The sequence below is a fragment of the Alligator sinensis genome, unplaced genomic scaffold (genome assembly GCF_000455745.1).
Source record: "Alligator sinensis unplaced genomic scaffold, ASM45574v1 scaffold147_1, whole genome shotgun sequence".
Classification (NCBI taxonomy): domain Eukaryota; kingdom Metazoa; phylum Chordata; order Crocodylia; family Alligatoridae; genus Alligator; species Alligator sinensis.
The window spans coordinates 2,128,624-2,134,854 of NW_005841847.1; the positions used below are offsets into that span (position 1 = coordinate 2,128,624).

Genomic DNA, 6,231 nt, shown 5'->3' on the forward strand with positions numbered 1-6,231 from the left:
TGAAGGTGATCAGCTCATGGTCGCTGTCACCCAGCTTCCCATCGATCACTAGGTCGCTGACTAGGTCATCCCCAGTAGCCAGTACCAGGTCGAGCAGCGCTTTGCCTCTCGTTGGCCCATAGATTTCTTTAGTCAGGTAGAGGTCATCCACGCACAAGAGGAAGCTTTGCAACTGCTCAGATTTTGCTGAGCGATCTTCCCACGAGATGTCCGGGTAATTGAAATCACCCATGACAACCATGGTCCTGGAGCATGCGGCCTCAGCCAGTTCCCAGGCAAACTCCTGGTCAAGCTCAGGACTTTGGGTGGGAGGTCTGTAGTAGACTCCCACCATTGTGTACCCTGTGCCGTGTTCCCCACGGATTTTAACCCAGAGGGTCTCCAGCCGTCCACCCTGGTCACCAATATCGGCTTGCAGGGACATGTAGCTTTCCTTAACATAGAGAGCTACACCCTATGACATCATAATTATTTGCATTACATACTTCATCCACCTTCCTAGAAAGAGGCTGGTGCCACTGCTGAGAACCAGCACTGCTGGGGCCAGTCTCCACGGAAACCCCAGGCCGCAGGGTCTGCTGGGCAATGGAATCCACTGCCATCCAGATCTGGCTCATGGACTGGACTTTGCCCACTGCTGGGTTATGCTTATAGAAAAAGCCAAAAGGACAATTACTTCCTTCCACTGATGAGATTAGTGGCTGGAGACCAGAAACTGGAGTGAGAAGTACTTTGAGGGGAAAGGGACTTTTTAAGGTGGAATTGTAACAACACTTGAGTGATTGAGATGAATATTTGATGACCTTTAACTAAAAGGATAAGGACTTACCAGCCTCTATTGTAGTCTGATCCCTTTTACACTGGAAAGTGCTTTGAGCTAGAGGAAATGAGGTTGATGCCAGACTATAGACAGATCAAGAGAGAAGGTGGCAGCTGGGCAGCAGTGATGTCACTTTTTATAGGAGGGAAATATGTTCATAGCTGAGAAAAGGAAGACTGTTGGATGGTGGTGGTAATGCAGGAAGGAATCAACCTCACTTAGATCTTGCTGGATTGTTAATAATGTAATTTCAAACATTAATGTGACGATCTTTGCTCATATTACAAAATGTATTCAAATAAGACCTGAATAAAAAAGACCAGAAAGTGCCTATTTGGAATCTCATACTTGGGTTTCTTTCTATCTTTGAAAAAGATATTCATATTCCCCTATCAAAAGTTCTTTGGTTCATCTAGTTAGACATCTTTGTCCTCAAGTCTTTGGAACAGATATCTAAACATCCAGGGTGATCCAGAATTTTTAATTATCAAAAGAGAAATTATATTTTGATTTCTGATACTTTGACATTTTATGCTAAACAAATATGTGACCCTTCTTTGCATAACTTCCCCCCAAGAAAATATTAATGATGCAGGGGCAGAGTCAAACGTGAGACTTTCTATTTGCTTCCAAATTCAGATCTCCATCTCAAAAGCATTATAATGGTAGCATTCAAAAATATACGTATTTGTCAAAGATTCCCTTCTATTTAGTGTACTACAGGAAATGCCTTAATACAGAAAATACTGAAGTTGGCAGACTGCGAATCTTACATATCTTTAGGCATATCTGGGGAAACTTGCTGCATGCCAGAGTGCACATGTAGGAGCATGCCCAGGGACAACTAGCAGCGGCACAAATATGTGGCGCTGCTATTTGTCCCAGGGGAAATGCATGTCCCCGCTTATGGGGATGCTCCCAAAGTGTCTTCATGTAAGTATTATCCTATACGTTATTGCTATTTCAGTCTACATAGTTCTTTCAGGATCTTAAACTATCACAGAAATAAATTCAGTTAAATTTGCATAGCAGTAACATTTCATTTTGACAGATTTGTGTCATTCCCTCTGCCACGTGTGCACACTATATTATTTTCAAAGAAAGAGATGCCTTTTTAAGTTTGTAGTCCTGGTAGTACAACCTGCAGTATACATGTCTTTCTGTGATTGTGGGGTTAAGTAAGAAGAGAGAAACACAAGGAGCTTTGTTGCCATGTGTTGCACACATGGTACCATCATGTTTCATAATGCAGTGTCCCTTTTCCTCTGTGCCAAAAGCCTTTCTTTTTTCCTCCTCAAAATCAAATTACTTTGTCTCACTTTTCACAACTGACTTCTGCTCCCCTGATGTCTGATTCCCTATTTCAATCTCAGATTTAAAAATTGTTAAGATTGACTTCCCAAATATTTCCTGAATACCTTACCCTTTCTTACTTGACCTACTGCTTTCCTTGTTTAGACAGTGAACAGAGACTGAATATATAGATGTTTAATAATAACACCTCATGACATCAGCACTATAAGTATGTAAGCAAAAAAAAAATCACAACTGAACCAAATTAAACTATACTGCAACTGAAGGGGAAAGCTTATATTTAGCAAATTTCCTTGTTTATTTTAAATTATAGTAATTATTAGTTTATCAGAACCTATTTTATTTCACCTAAAAAAGCTACTGAAAAATTTTTATGGGAACACTTGGAAAATCTCCTACCAAGAAGTAGAAATAAAACATATTGGGCATGTTTACACTTGTATTTACATGCAGCTAAACTTAATGGGCCTTTGCTTAAGGCATACTAAGAGAATTTAGGCATGCGTCTACATGTGAACATGCTAATGTGCACTAAGGCACATTAAATTTAGGCACAAATTACACATGCGCTAATGTGACTTAGCTGAAGCACTAATGCACATTAACGTGCATTAGCATGTCTACACATGTGCTAATGCAACTTAGCTATTCACACCTAAATTTGATACCTGCATAAAGCTTATGAAGGTATCAAATTTAGGCTCATAGCCTTAAATCACCATTTTTAAGGCACATTAAGGGCATGAACATGTAGGCATACACCTTTAATGTGCCTTAAAAATGGAGATTTTGGGCTAAGCCCGTTTAAGTCCCATTAGTGCCAAAAGCCACTGTGATTTGCGTCTTTAAGGTGAGTACAATTTAAAAAGCTTTAGGCAGACTGCTCTATTTCTTTATTTATAAAATGACTTCCTAAGAGTATCAAGAGAGGTTAGAGTAAAAAATTTAATGTCTCTTTCTTTATTTCTGTATCACAGATTAAAGTTTTTTCCCATCTTGTTTTGTAAAGATATTTGAACTGAGAGCTCTAAAATATGAGTAAAGGGAATTCTTAATCTTTTTCTTCTTCTTTTGCCTGAAACTCTTTGGAGACCGCATATGGCACTGGTATTTGAGTTTAAAACCCTTTATAGTTTTCCTGTAAAGAAGCAAAGCAAATTTATCTACTTATATGAATATATGCTGTGTGTGCAATGAGGAAGGCAGGCAAGCTGGAATTGTTTTTCTCAGACTAATCAGTTTAAAAAGTTCTTTGATGCTTCATCTATGACTGCCTCATTTTCACTACAGTACAAAGCACAATGATCTCCAGTCCTGACCATCCTGCAATTGTGATAATAATTTATACTGCAAATGTAATGGTTCTTTATCATTATTAAATACATATACCTAGTAACAATTCTGCATGGTTGCTTGAAAGATTCTAAAACAAAAAGTGGCAGATAACTGCATAGGGTTTGGGCTTTAAATAGCAATAAATTTGTGGTGCAGAAAAAACTGTGCAACTGTTTCAACACCCAAACTGCAGGTATAAGATAGCTAATCATGGAGTGCATCTACACATGCCATTAGAAAGCAGCAGTAAACTGCAGAGCTTATTGCTCCTGGGAAGCTCCCAGGCATGCAGTTTACACATGCTCCCAAAGCACAGCACATTGACTTGGATCACAGCAGCCCTAGCTGGTACATCGGCCTGAGGATCAGCCTGCCAGCCCAAGGCTGCTCCAACTGGGCTCCAATATGCTGCGGAGGGTCTAGTTGGGGCACAAGGGTGTTTCAGTGTGGGGTAGCAGGCAGGCAGCCCCAGCACTGAAGCATCCTTGTGCCCCAGCCAGCCTGTCAGCATCTACATGTGCTCTGCTGCGTATGAATAAACTCTGCAGCAGGGTAGGACTTGTATTTACTATGCAGTTATTTGGTTAACTGCGCAATACATCTCTTGTGTTGATGCTCCCAGGAAGTTCTTAGCAAATGCCAGACAGCTGTTCTCATCCAAGGAAACACTTATTTAGGAAAGCTGCCAATGACTCAGAAAGTCATTCAGTAGTGAAGGTCAGCTATCTTCAAGATGGGCAGCCTATATAACCCCAAATTTGAAAGACGTTAAATGGTTTAGTCCAACAGGGTTTGCTGGAAGGCATATAATTATATCAGTCAAATCTGGTATAGGAACAACTGATAGCCAAGCCAATGTGTTGCTTTGATATTATTTCTGCACTGTTTCTTCCTTACAGGTAAGGTTTCGAACTGGAAAACAGCCTGCAGGCTCTCCAACCAAAGACAAGAAATAAAGTGCCAATTATTAGTCTCTTCATTTAATTTTCTTCAGAATTTGTTTGCTTTATTCCAAAAAAACAATTTCTAAACATATCAGTTCAAACTACTGGATAATAACTGCCTATGCCTTCCAAGTTTCAGCTATCTGGAATGAAATAAGACATGCCTTTTCCTGTGGCATTTCTTAGCTTGCTTTTTGTATTCCTTAACCCAGTTTTATTTTAGTGCATAGGTACTATTCAGATTGAAGACATTTAAAGAGTGCCAGTAAATGTTGAGCTGTTCCACTTTCTACAGGTTGTTTGGCTAGGTATAGACATTTATTCTGCCTCAGGCTTTTTTAATCTAAGTTATGCAGTTTTCCATAAGTGGCATAGTTTAGATCAGTAGTGAACAGAATACATATTCACCCTTGGTGGAGAGGGGACAAATCTTAGATTGGGCTCCACTATTTTTAAACCAGTCTGTGTGTGCTGAACTTCTGTCCTGTTATGGGTATAGATTGGTTTCCAATCACTTATACTTGTACTTAAAAGTGTAATATCTTCACCTGGCCAGAGAGTCTGAGAGTGAGATACTCAATTGTGCTAGTAAAAGCTTCCGCACAGAATTTATAACCCAGCAGGCAAGGTGGATAATTCACCTTTTTAGGCCTCTCCTCCCCACAACCCTTGGCTGTTTTAAAGATCAAGGCAGCTCCCTGTATAATTTAGTTTTCAACAATGCCTTGTTATTGTCTTTAACCCTTTCTTGATCCGAAGAGAAAGCTAATCTTGAAGATTAGAGCAAACCATTAAGCTGTGAACCAGGCAGAAAGCATATAATGCATTACTCTAAGATCTGTCCTGGCTGCCAAAACTGTGTGTGAAATTTAAGATGTTAGTTTTAACCTTCAAAGACCTAATGGTTTGAGAACTCATAACCTGAGAATCCTCCTATTAAACACTCAGAAGATGTACTCAGAGGACAGCTGACAGATAGCAGGACTACAGTCCTTGCTCCCATCTTTTGAGTATTGGAAAAATAGAACCAGGAAATGAAATATGAATAATACTGTCACTAAATACTTAATTTCTCTCTATACTTTATGCCTCTGACATGCTGGGTGCATCTACAAGAGATGCTAACAGCACAGTAGCCTAATAACACTGTGCAGTAGCTCATCACAACACAAACAGTGCTGTATTATACTGTGCAGCATTATTAGGCTACTGCACAGTAGTGCCACTTAAAAGGCATTTGGTGGCACTACTGCACAGTAACTCCAGTTACTGTGAATTTATTTAATACTTGATTATAGAAGTACAAAATTAAATATGCAGTAACCACTGCACATTAATGAATGTGTAGACGTACCCACTGAGTATCACAATAGTTACAAAATCTGTCAGAGAAAGAACACTGTGTTGATCTGATGGAGCCAAACACGACAGGGAATCTGAGATATGTAGCGATACAGCATTCTATTTTGCTTTTACACAGACCAGCTCTTGCTAACATCATAGATGGCATAAATGTAACAGATGCCTGTTTCTGTAGATAAGTAGCCAACATATGAGAAAAGATATAATCTAATGCTTAGATAATTGAATGTTGCTGAAGCAGCAAAACATAAGGTATGTAAAATAAAGCAGATTTTTTCATTACGTTTTGGGTTAATGTACTTCATAAACTAGCAAAGACACTTTTTGAATATTACTCTGTTATGTTCGGGTTTTTTGTTTATCCCTTAGTCCCAATGTTTATCCCTTAGTCCCTTTGTCAGTCCCAATCCTCCTGTTGCACTAATGGAAAAAAGGGGAGTTTGAGAGGCCAAAAGT

The 6,231-nt window shown here is 39.4% G+C and overlaps 1 long non-coding RNA gene across 1 annotated transcript in view; it reads left to right on the forward strand.

Annotated features, from left to right (window-relative positions):
- Positions 1-4,430, forward strand: part of LOC112550906 — a 21,312-nt gene extending 16,882 nt beyond the window's left edge. The window contains exon 3 of the long non-coding RNA XR_003094978.1: positions 4,369-4,430. This is a non-coding gene — a long non-coding RNA (uncharacterized LOC112550906). The remainder of the gene's footprint in view (positions 1-4,368) is intronic.
- Positions 4,431-6,231: the final 1,801 nt, after the last annotated feature.